General features: G+C 35.9%; 1 long non-coding RNA gene across 3 annotated transcripts in view; it reads right to left on the reverse strand.

The window, feature by feature from the left end:
• LOC132393382 (uncharacterized) overlaps positions 1-13,519 on the reverse strand; it is a 110,718-nt gene that overhangs the window by 66,734 nt on the left and 30,465 nt on the right. For 2 of the 3 annotated variants that reach the window (XR_009511855.1, XR_009511857.1), the window contains exons 2-3: positions 12,900-13,093; positions 6,854-6,945 (exon numbers count right to left, since the gene is read on the reverse strand). This is a non-coding gene — a long non-coding RNA (uncharacterized LOC132393382). The remainder of the gene's footprint in view (positions 1-6,853; positions 6,946-12,899; positions 13,094-13,519) is intronic. The other variant, XR_009511856.1, reaches the window with a different exon arrangement.

Raw genomic sequence — 13,519 nt, forward strand, 5'->3', positions numbered from 1 at the left:
TAATAAACTACTGGATGAACCTAGCAAGATGGGCAGTATCTGTGGGAGGAAGGGATTTTTGATGTTTTGAGTCAAAACTCTACAGAATTGATGCTGCTCAACCTGCTGAGTTCCCACAGCATCTCACATAAATAACTCAGTTGATACCTTGTACATCCATAACAACAAATCATGATCTTTCCTGATCCTTCTTAACCTCAACACTTATGATACCACAGACTATTTCCTCTTAACCTGCCTATAGATTACTGTAACCAACTGCAATTGGAAATTTATTGCTCCCAACAGCCACTATGCCACTTAATTGGTTACTTAAGCAAACACCAGTGGTTCATGCGCCCTCATTCACATCACTTGTATTCTAGACTGATGCATGGTATCACTTTCACTAGTATGTGCTAGTGGTGTCCAATATTAATTTTCCATTTCTTATTAGTTGCTATCAAATTCAATATATCTGAATGAACAAAAACTTCAAATAGATATAAGCAAAGCCATGGCCATGTTCTTCATCTCCAATACTTCTGCCTCCAGACTAGACCCCCTGAGCCTCATTCAGTACTATCCTAACCTGACTATTAAATATTCTCATCTCCCTGCACCTTTTGAATACACCACTCATCACTCTTCTCACATATCAGTTCCAATCCCCAAACTACTTTCTTCTAACTCCATAAGTTTTCCCTTTTTTGCTATCTCTCAAAGGGTATTATAAAACTTCTAAAAGCTTGTGTAAGCATAAAGGCTCAATGAGAATTGATACTTTTATAATCATTTATGGACTTTGTTAGCCTTAGAAGTGTTCTAGATTCTTAAATAAATTTGGATTTGCTGTTGCTTCTGCAATACTGGATAAGTCTATTAAAGTATGATCTTTCCTACTGAATCCATTGTATCCGATAATATATTATTCATAGTCAATGTACAATATTAAGTATAATTGGTTCCCTCCCATTTATTGACTTTCAAACCATGTAAGATCTTTCAACTATAAAGCCATCTTCTTAACTCTATTAACATAAGAACTAATCAATGAGTTGCGTGTTAGTCCATCATTGAACCCATTCTCTCTTATATCTTAGTCTGACCAAATTCCACAATTTTTTGCTACAAATATACTCCATTAAATCTCACTTCTACACACTCTCTACTCCTTTGATCTATAAAAGAAAACTATGATCTCAAATACTATCAACTAAAATTCACCTCAATTTTTGATCACTTGACTTGAATTCTTTACTGATGTGCCAGAGGTATGCTTAGATTTGCCTTGCATTCCAGGATTTTGTTTATCCTGCGGTCTAGAAGCCATAATGGTTGCTTAATTTCAAAGGTGTGTACGAGTGTCAAAAACATCCCTCACTCTTATCTGATATTGTTGTTTCTCCCAGTCCACCAAACCCCCACCACAGTAGCCAAGTGCTTAGTCATTTTACAAATGAGATTGGTGTTCGATTGGGAATTCATTAGAATGTCAAGTTGTACATCCTTTTCATCACCTTGGCTAAAATGAGGATCTTGACCTGAAATGGTGACTATCCTTTTGTTTCCACTGGGCTCCTCCTGCAGATTTCTTTTTCACCTTATTTCAGTACTTGCAGTCTCTTGTATCTCCACTTATATTTTTAATCAAATAAAACACCAGCAAAAGAAGTTTCTTATTTAACCTTTACACAAATGCAGCTCTCACTCCTCAGGATTATTTCTAATTGATCAAACGCTTTCAGATTTTATTATAAACAATATTTCTGCAGTCTCAGTTTCACAAAATAAAAAAAAATGCCAAGTTATGAAAATTGACCTCTTTCTCATTAAGTTGTTTTAACTTTGAAATGTACTGCTGCTTTTCTTTTGTGCTATAAGCTAATATATATCTTAATTCAAATTAGACATTTGGAGGTATGGCAACCACACTCGAATTTTAAAAAGGGGCTTAACTCAATGACAATCTTAGAGAAGCAAAAAAAAAGAAAATCAGTATAGCAATATGGACTATGAAACATGTCTTCTTCATGTTCATGCTTGCCAATCTTTTTCTGAAGACTAAATGTATTACATATGAAAAACAGCTAATAAGCATCTAATCAACCTGTCCCACATGACTGGAATGTCTTGTGCACCACAATCAATATATTCTCCACCCCAGCCAAACACCATGTAACCTGGGAGAGAAGATATATTAACGTAGTTATCTGTATGTATATTATAGACTAACACATTCAATGATGGAATTATTGGAGCATCAGTCTAATATTTCATTTTATAATCAAAGTGATTTTTTTAAAAGATGGATGTGATTTTCTGTGGTTGTTATCTGAAAATGCAGTTACTATGACCAGTGAGATTATCCATCTCTCAGCAGTAGTGAATGTGTAGTTCTATGGGTACTTATTATTAGTCAAATATTAAAATTTTGCAATCTGTATTTAATTTTAATCATTTTCTGAACACTAGTGATAAGAGTGTAATTGCTAAAAGAGCTTGTATTGATAGTCATTGTGAACCTTTGACCTGTATACTGATAAGAAAATAAGATTTCTATTTTACATAAGTATTTCTCTATGAATACTTCTTTTTATTGTACCTTATGATGTTGAAGACTAAAGTCTTACCATAATCACTTTATCATTTCTGGGGAAAAGCTGAAACTGCAAATATGCTTAGTAATTTAGGAGTTTGCAGACTTTCATTAGTTCAGTATTACATTCAGGACATTAGTTCTATCTATACAGTCTGTATAGAATAATTTAAAAAGTGGCCAAAGACAATACCAGGGGCCTTATTTAGTATTTTACATTGTGCCAGCAGGATTTCCAAATTGACTTTATGATTGCTTGTGGCAAAATATTCTTAATAAAGAATAGAAAATACTATTTCACAAAATGTATTCATAGTCAAAAGCTATATTCCTTCGAAACAGGAACCATAATTATGGTTTTGCTGTTTACCATATATAACCATATAACAATCACAGCACAGAAACAGGCCATCTCGGCCCTCCTAGTCCGTGCCGAACTCTTAATCTCACCTAGACCCACATACCCGCACTCAGCCCATAACCCTCCACTCCTTTCCTGTCCATATACCTATCCAATTTTACCTTAAATGACACAACTGAACTGGCCTCTACTACTTCTACAGGAAGCTCATTCCACACAGCTATCACTCTCTGAGTAAAGAAATACCCCCTTGTGTTTCCCTTAAACTTCTGCCCCCTAACTCTCAAATCATGTCCTCTCGTTTGAATCTCCCCTACTCTCAATGGAAACAGCCTATTCACGTCAACTCTATCTATCCCTCTCAAAATTTTAAATACCTCGATCAAATCCCCCCTCAACCTTCTACGCTCCAATGAATAGAGACCTAACTTGTTCAACTTGTTTACCAGCACCAAATACTCTGGTGTACAATGCTGTGATAGAAATTTGCAGTGTTAAGTTTCACATATCATTAGCTCATTAAAGAAAAGGTCCTACTACCCATAGAACCATAGAACATTACAGCACAGAAACAGGCCTTTTGGCCCTTCTTGGCTGTGCCGAACCATTTTTCTGCCTAGTCCCACTGACCTGCACCTGGCCCGTATCCCTCCATACACCTCTCATCCATGTACCTGTTGCAAGTTTTTCTTAAATGTTCAAAGTGAGCCCACATTTACCACTTCATCTGGCAGCTCATTCCACACTCCCACCACTCTCTGTGTGAAGAACCCCCCCCCCCAATGTTCCCTTTAAACTTTTTCCCCTTCACCCTTAACCCATGTCCTCTGTTTTTTTTTCACCTATTGAAAATCAAATATAAAATTGTTCAGTTTCACTCAAATTTCATGACCTGGTGACTGAGTCACACTTTAGAACCACCTTTGAGCTGCTTTTGTTTTGACATAGCTAAAAAAAGGAAAAATATTAATAGAACTTTAAGCATTCAATTGTTCCGGCCTTTTACTAGCCTCCTAGGCTTCACTCCATTTACCCACTATGAACATCCTTTGGATTATACTAATAGCCTCTTCCAGTGATCAACATGCCTGTCTTATCCATTAGCAGCCCAACCATCCAGTACAGACCATTATTTTTGCTGAACTGCAACCCGCTCACCATCAAATGGTGGGGTGGCACAGTAACATATTAGTTAGCTTAATGCCTTTACAGCATCAGTGACCTGAGTTCAATTCCTGCTGCTGTCCATAAGGAGCTTTTACATTGTCTCCATGGCTGTGTGTGTTTCCTGCTGGTACTCAGGTTTCCTTCCACATTCTAAAAACATACAGGATAATTGGGTAGTGGTGTGGTGGCCTGGGCTAATTGAGCCAGAAGGATCTCTTACCAATCTGTATCCCTAAGTAAGTAAATCAAATCCTCTTCCTATGCCCATCCCCAAATTTCCAAAGCATTTCACACACTTGCCTACTTTTTAGTTGTCGATAATCAACAAATGTTATCTGTGAAAATAGTGATGGAGCCTACAACAGGCAACGCAGTAGCATAGCGATTAATGCAACATTATTACAACACCAGTGACCCAGGTTCAATTCTGCTGCTTTCTGTAAGGACTTTATACATACTCCCCATACCCATGGAGGTTTCCTCCTTTCAAAGATGTATGGGTTAGTAGGTTAATTTGTCACATGGGTGTAACTTGTGTAATGCAGGCTTGTTAGCCAGAAGGGCCTATTACTGAGCTGTATCTCTAAATAAAAAGAAGTCTTCAACTGCCAGTGCGAGCCTCCCTTTTCCTCATTGAGTTCACTGTGTTCATTGCCATTTGCCCAACTTCCAACACCTCCTCACAGTTTGTTGGTTTGTATTTAACTGGACACAGCAAAGCTCATGCCCATTTCTCACCACTAAACAGTTCATAGCTTCACTCGCAATTCTTTTTAGCTGCTGTTTCACCAAGCATTCCTTTTTCTATAACATCCACTTCCCTTCTCCAATACTGAGCATCCTTAAGGGTCTCAGTCATATTTCTACTAAATATCATCTAATGTCTCATGCTCACAGTGATTACCTTTGTATTTCTTTCTCAGCTAAATAATCACCTGGCACTCTTATTATCTCACCACCCAGCCTCATCCCACTGGGCAGCTATTTCCATTCCTCTTCCCCCTCTTCTCTCGTCCATCTTTTCTACCACCCATTACTTTCTTGTCACAGTTTGTATTCTTATCCATAATCCACCATCTTTTTCACTTTCTTTTCTCATTATTTGTTCTCCCTTCTCCTGCCTCAGCTCTCCTCTTGTCTAGGTAGATTGATACACTTAACTTCAAAACCCCTTTTCTACCCCTGGCCATATCTCAGTGTGCAAAATCTCATGAGAACCAGTAAATCTATAACTATTTTGCCTCCAGCATACAGAACAATCGATCAGCCATAGTGCTCTATTCAACTGGCCCCAAGGGTCAAAAATCTCAACCAAGGAGCTACTCTTTTATCTTGTAGCTTGTGGAATCGTGCTGCTTCATTTAGACAGACAGCAAGAGTGCCCAGATTTCCAAAACAATTCCTTGGCTGTGAACTGCTTTGGGACATGTTGAAAGGAAAAGACACAACATATATCCAGCTTCATCTTTCTTTCCAATTCAAAGCACTGAATAGATTTCTTTCCTCTCTAAAAGTCTACCTTATGTTCTCATAAGATTGCTGACACAAACTGTCTTTACTGTTGTGTAAGCCATTTTTTTTTTGTTTTCTTTAAGAAATATTTAAATACAAACACTTTTGCTCACCTTCTGAGATTGAGAATGTTTGCTATTATCTCTGTATTTCATATTTACTTGTTCCTAATAGAAAGTTGAAAGCTTTGCCAAAGTGGTGCTGATTTACCTATTCCACCAATATTTATTTTAAACTTAGTACAGAAGTAGAATAATTTCTACAAACTAAAAAATAATTTTATATGGTAAGTTGTTTCATTTGTTATTATTGCCAAATAAGTTCTTGTTATTCCATTCCACCTCATGTTCTAACTCTGTTCAGACAATGAATGAGTTATCATTCTATCAGGTTGCATGGATTTAGGGTATAAAATGCTGGGGGAAATGAAGAGGAAACATTCTGGATAGTAACAGGAAAAGGTCATAATGCCCTTTGAAACTGTCCTATCAGTTGGCACAATGGCTGACCTATGTCTCTAGGCCACATCATCATCTGATCCTTCCAATTTTCAAAAATTTATTAGTTAGATGTAATGACAAAGCATCCATGGTTCACTGGGAGAAGATTTCCAAAGATTTACTAACCTGCAAATGTAGAAATTCACATTGGCAAATTAGTAAATGCTACCACTTTTATTGTGCACTTGATAACAAGCTTTTGTACTTGCAAACTCTTAGCTGCAAAAATAATTATTTTAATTATTTTGATCCAGCACTTTTAATACAATATTAATTATTAAAGGATTCATATAACCACAATGGAGGCAGCAAGAAGCAGAAAATCCATTTTTGCCAGAAATAAACAAGTGATAGAATAGTGGCAGTCTATTTTGCCTCTCTCCAGACATTATTGATAATCAAATGTTGGAAGGGCACTATAACATCAGCTGATATTAATTTTATATTTTGATTGATTATTCTGCTTGCTAGTGTTTCTCCATTATATTTTCAACCACACACACGGATAAGCAGGTACTGTAGTTCAGTCCACCAATATAATGAAATCTTTTCCATTTCTTCACTCTTATTTGCAATTCCATACTAAGTTTTACATCATCATCAAATCTATACAACTACTTGCCTGTGTGTCTACACTGTAAAATAGGGTATACAGCAAATTAAAATTAACTTTTACCCAGATTCCCCAATATGTCCAGCTACTCAATTCCTTATATTAAAAAAAAGATCCTGTACCTTAATGAGACAGTTTGGATTTGTTTCAGACTCTCTTGCCCGATAACTTCTGACTAAGGGATTCTCTTTGGAACAATTTGTGAAATCCTGTTCTGCAGTTGCAAAACATAAAGTTAAGAGCAGAAATTAAGAACAAAAAAAGTAGTTAAAAACATCAAAGTAATACAAAAATGTAAATACATATATTCTGCACATGAGAACTGTAGCATTACAAGTGGGTAATAGTTTGATTCTATGCCTGCCACTGTCTGTTAGATCAGTGAAAGTTTTATATTAGTGAACTGGCTGGCTATGGTATTTGCAGGCTGCAGAGGTAAACAAATTGTGCTCCAGAACTTTAACTATCAATAAGAAACCCTCCACAAGCTTGTTTGTTTATGGTACAATCCAAAACTATCTCTCTATAGCTCATTTTCCAATCATCCTGTGTCTACTCTTTCAAAAATGTGTTTTCATTTCTCCTTAGTTTTTGCTTTTGCTACTCCCTTTATATTCAATAAATTTTCCTAAACCCTATGTTCATTCTTTTAAATTAAAACCTTCACCAACTGGTTAAGACAGCCTTTTCCACATTTCAGTCTGATAATGTTGTTCAATATTCTTCCAACAAGCAATGGGAGTTCTCAGAATGCCAATAGTGAAAATGTGTTTCTTAGCGATGGCTGCCCACTTCGGCTCTTACACCACACCCACCTCTTCTTCTTCCCATTTGCTCTCAGAGTCATCTACTGAATAACCATGCAAGTTTAGGAAATTCAAATAAATCCCATCCAATCTGCCTTAGCCAGGGCAACAGTAGAATGATCCTAGTTTCAGAATCAGGTTTATTATCATTCTCCTATAACAACATGAAATTTGTTTTCTGGCATAGTACAGTGCAAGACATAAAAACTACTATAAATTACAAAATAAATCAAGTGGGGAAAGAGGAATAATAAGGTAGTGTTAATGGATTCATGGACCATTCAGAAATCTGATGGTGGTGTGGATGAAGCTGTTCTCTGAATAGTTGAGTGTGGGTTGTCACACTCCTATATCTCCTCCTTGATGGTAGTAACAAGAAGAGGATATGACCAAGATGGTAAGGTCCCTAATTTAATGATGTTTAATATTCTTTCAACAAGCAATGAGAGTTGTCAGGATGTCAAAAGTGAAAATATATTACTTTACAAATACTACCCACTTTGACTCTCACACCACACCTCACCTCTTCTTTCCCCTGCACCACTTGCTCTCAATGACTCACAATCATCTACTGAATAACCATGCAAGTTTAGGAAATCCAATTAAATACCAAGCATCTTTAATAAAATGCACCTATCTATTGTTGATCAAAGTTAAAGGAAAATGTCCTCAATCCTATTTTAGAATAAGGAAAATTAATCACAGTCTCCTGATCATAACTCTATTGTAATAACTTTGTACAGTCTAATATTCTTCCTACCCCACCCAGCCACATTAAAATGCAGGTGCAGTAGCTGACAGTTATGAAGACTTCTGGTGAACAGCTGGTTGACATAACTGCAAGTGTGATTATTTGGAATGTACCAAAAGGCAAACAATGCATGAGAAAATTTGGTAGAAGAAACTAAAATGAAAACCAAGTAAGAAATGTTTCACTTGAACATTTTACAAAGCTGGTATTTTCAGAACTAATCTGAAAAGAATGACAAAGAACATTGCAGGTAATTAAAAAGATCCTTTTCTCTCTTCATTTCCTTTCAACTACATCACTGCCTCAAACAACATCAGACAACTTTGAACAAAATAAATTAAAAAATTTCCATTATTACCACTTTCCCAAAATTATATTGTATATCATAATTTAATGTACTATTGGCATTGTTCCAATCTGTGTTGATAAAAATATTAACAGAGCAGCAAAGCAATTAAGCAAATCATGCACCAGTTTATGTTCATTTAAGAAACTACTGGATTGGGCCCAATAAATACAAGTGATGTTAAATTAATTCATCTACTTTATTGTGATGCCTGTCAAAAACAGAGCCTATTACTGTTCTATCACAAGATAAGAACACTTCATTCATGCATATTGTACTTAAATTCAGTATTGATGTAAGTAGTGTATTGAAGGTTAGATATGCTGTGGTAACAAAAGTAAGTGACACTCAGAATAATGTAATTTGCTTATTGCTTCAAGCATCTTTAATAAATGTACCTAACTTGATGATCAAAGTTAAAGACTGCATCTTGGGACGTTGGTGTTCGAGCTGACTGTTTTTCCCAAAAGTAGTGACGTTCATAAACAAATCAGAGATAAAACTGAAAGTAGGACGAATATCATCCCTAACTGATTCAAAAATTCAAATCCTTCTTGTGCCTGTAAGTAAGAGGACCCTGCTTCTAATTAGAGAGAATTATTTAAAAGCAGCTATAAGTTGCAAAGGATACGAAAATTATCTGAGATTTATATAACTGTATTGTTGAAATGGTATTACATTATATACAATATTCAATTTTTCTAAGTCCTTTAGTAGTTCAAGATATCTTGAGCTACAAAATTTAGAATCATTTCATCATTTAATTTTCTATCCAGACCATTATAATTTGTTACTAGAGACATTATTTAGCCTGGTGATGTATCTTACAAGTGCTTTTTTAAACCATTTCAATAGAAGTTCTAACAGACCATCATAACATTGATGATGATTTGATCATAGACTTGAAATGTGCTTGTGTACTATTGTTTTCAATCCTGTTTATTAAGTTTCCAATAAGTTGTGTTGTAAGCATGACAATGAAAGCCATTAAATTGTATAATTCAAATATTAAAATATCACTTTCACAAAAATTGCATTATTTATTGGCATTTATATCCTTTTGCAAAAAATGTACTCTTAAAATATGCATGTTTACATGTTCATTTTTTATACTTAGCTACAAAATGTTAGAAATTAAAAATGAGTTTTCACTTGGACAAAGGCAAGGCAGTCAATTACTTAGACCATAAGACCAGAAGACACAGCAGAATTAGGCCATTTGGCCCATTGGGTCTGCTCTGCCATTCAATCATGGCTGATCATTTTTCTTCCCCCTCCTCTGTCCCACTCTCCAGCCTGCTCCCCAAAACCTTTGATGCCATGGCCAATCAAGAACCTATCAATCTCCACCTTAAATATACTCAATGATTTGACCTCCACAGCTGCCTGTGTTAACAAATTTTACAAAGTCACCACCCTCTGGCTCAAGAAATTTGTCCACATTTCTGTTTTAAATTGATGCCCCTTCATCCTGAGGCAGTGCCCTCTTGTCCCAGACTTCCCCAACACAGGAAACATCAAGTCCACATCTACTCTGTCTAGGTCTTTCAACATTCGAAAGGTTTCAATGAGGTTCCCCTCTCATCCTTATGAATTCCAGCTATTACAGATGCAGAGTCATCACACATTCCTCATAAAATAACCCTTTCATTCCCGGAATAATCCTTGTGAACCTCCTCAGAACAGTCTCCAATGTCAGCACATCTTTTCTTAGATGAGGAGCCCAAAACCGTTCACAATACTCAGGGTGAAGCTTCACCAGTGCCTTATAAAGCCTCAGCATCACATCCCTACGCTTATATTCTAGACCTCTTGAAATGAATACCAACATTGCATTTGCCTTCCTCACCATTAACTCAAATTCAAGTTAACCTTTAGTGTGTTCTGCACAAAGTCTCCCAAGTCCCCTTGCATTTCAGATTTTTGGATTTTCTCCCCATTTAGAACATAGTCTGCACATTTATATCTTCTACCAAAGTACATGACCATGCATTTACCAACATTGTATTTTATTTGCCACTTCCTTGCCCATTCTCCTAATCTGTCTAAGTCCTTCTGTAGCCTTCCTGTTTCCTCAACACTACCATCTCAACTATCTTTGTATCATCTGCAAACTTGGCAACAAAGCCATCTATTCCATTATCTAAATCATTGAGATACAGCTTAAAGAGAAGCGGTCCCAACACTGAACACTATGGAACACCACTAGTCACTGGCAGCCAACCAGAAAAGGATCCCCTTATTCCCACTTGCTGCCTCCTACCAATCAGCCAATGCTCTAACAATGCTAATAACTTTCCTATAATATCTTGGGCTTGGTAAGCAGCCTCCAATGTGCCACCTTGACAAAGACCTTCTAAAAATCCAAATATACCACATCCACTGCATCTGCTTTATATATCCAACTTGTAATCTCCTCAAAGAATTCCAAACAGGTTCATCAGGCAAGACATTCCCTTAAGGAAACTATGCTGACTTTGTCCTATCTTGTCCTGTATCACCAAGTACTCCAGTACCTCATCCTTAACAATTGACTCCAACAAATTCCCAACCACTGAGGTCAGGCTAACTGGTCTATAATTTTCTTCCTGCTGTCACTAACCTTTCTTAAGCAGTGGAGTGACATTCGCAATTTTCCAATCCTCGGGAACCACACCAGAGTCCAAAAACTGGTTTATACTAGTTAAAACTGGTTTATAGTGGTAAAAGGGGGTTTATACTGGTTAAAACTGGTTGATACTGTTTATACTGGTTTCTACTGATAAAAACTTTATACAGGTTAAAACTACTGGATAAAACTGGTTAAAAATGGTTTATACTGGTTGAAACCGGTTTATGCTGGTAACAACTGGTTTATACTGCTAAAAATTGTTTGACTTGTTTATACTGTTTAAAACTGGTTTATACTGGTAAAAACCAGTCAAAACCGGTTTATATTGGTTAAAACTGGTTTATACAGGTAAAAACAGGTTAAAACTGGTTTTGACTGGTTAGAACCTGTCAAAACTGGTTATAACCAGTCAAAACCGGTTTATAATGCTTAAAATCAGTTTATACTGGTAAAAACTGGATTACACTGGTTAAAACCGTTTTATACCTATAAAAACTAGTTAAAACCAGGTTAAACCAGTTTATACCTTAAAACGGGTTAAAACTGGTTTATACTGGTTAAAATGGTCAAAACCAGTTTATACTGGTTAAAATTGGTTAAAACCAGTTTATACTGGTAAAAACAGGTTAAAACAGGTTTATACTGTTTAGAACCTGTCAAAACTGGTTATAACCAGAAAACCAGTTTATTATGCTGAAAATCGGTTTATACTGGTAAAAACTAGTTAAAACCAGGTTAAACCGGTTTATACTGGTTTAAGCCAGTTAAAACTAGTTTATACTGGTTAAAACCAGTTTAAACCGGTTTAATGTTAAAACAGGTCAAAACTGGTTTATACTGGTTAAAACAGGTTTAAACCGGTTTATACTGGTTTTCCAGTTAAAGCTAGTTTATACTGGATAAAACCGGTTTAAACCAGTTTATACTTGTTAAAACTGGTCAAAACTGGTTTATACTGGTTAAAGCGGTTAAAAGTTTATACCAGTTAAAACTTGTTTATAGTGGTTAAAACCCGTTCATACTGGTAAAAACTTGTTTACACCAGCTTATACTGGTAAAAACTGGTTAAAACCGGTTTATACTGGTTAAGACGGTTAAAAGCGGTTTATACTGGTTAAAACTGGTCAAAACCAGTTTATACTGGTTAAAATCTGTATAGTGGTTAAAACCCATTTATACTGGTAAAAACTGGTTTAAACTGGTTTATGCTGTTTAAAACTGGTTTATACTGGTTAAAAACTGTTAAAAGTGGTTTATGTTGGTAAGAACTGGTTAAAACAGGTTTAAACCTATTTATACCGGTTTATACTGGTTAAAACTAGTTTATACTGGTGTATACTGGTTAAACTGGTTTATACGTAAAAACTGTTTAAAACTGGTAAAACCTGGATAATACTGGTAAAACCAGTAATATACTGGTAAAAATGAACTGCATCCTATCAGAGTGACTATAACTTTGTCTATTTGTCCCAATTCCTTTAGGCTGTCAAATATGATGTTCCTTTGGCTGCTTTTCTCATTAAAGATGACATATACATTCAAGTTACTGTTTTGAACAAAAAAAAACAATGCAACTTACCTGCTATGCAAGTTACTTGAGCAAGTTATTTGAAAAAATAGTCATAAGAGACAGCAAACAATATTTGTGGCCAACCTGTGAATATGAAGCTCTATTAACATCTCTTCTGATAGGATTACCCTGCACTTCAGCACACAATCTTTTCTTCTTGGGGCTTGGAACAGGTGAATCTGTCAAAGTGTCTTTATGAAGGCCTATTTTTCCTTCATTTATTTTTATATGTTCACATAGTTGGTCTCTTTTTTCTGTCTGTTTTATCTTACAAACGTCTGCAAAGAAACAAAGACACCATTTCTTTAGGACGCTGTTTACTTATAACTTCACTGTACTTCAGTCACTCAATTCAAATGCTGAAGAAAGTGAGCTGCATTAATCCTGTTGGCATTATGTATTTTATCTGATTTAAAAATGCAAGCAAAGTACATACTCTGGTCATTACATCACTACTGCTTGTGGGATCCTGTGGCAAATTTGCCGCTAGGTTTACTACACCAGATTTCAAAAATACACCTCCAGCCATGTGATTTCTGAGATTGTGAAATGCAACATTTAAAAAAAGTATCCATTCCTTATTGTGGCAGATTATTATTTACTTTTATTACTATTTATTGATGTACATTGTAGAGTTCACCCACCTTGCCTTTTGAGCCACTGCACAGCAGTCCCCCAATTTAATCCTAGCTTAATCACAGGAC

This window comes from Hypanus sabinus, chromosome 4, assembly GCF_030144855.1.
Source record: "Hypanus sabinus isolate sHypSab1 chromosome 4, sHypSab1.hap1, whole genome shotgun sequence".
Taxonomy (NCBI): Eukaryota; Metazoa; Chordata; class Chondrichthyes; order Myliobatiformes; family Dasyatidae; genus Hypanus; species Hypanus sabinus.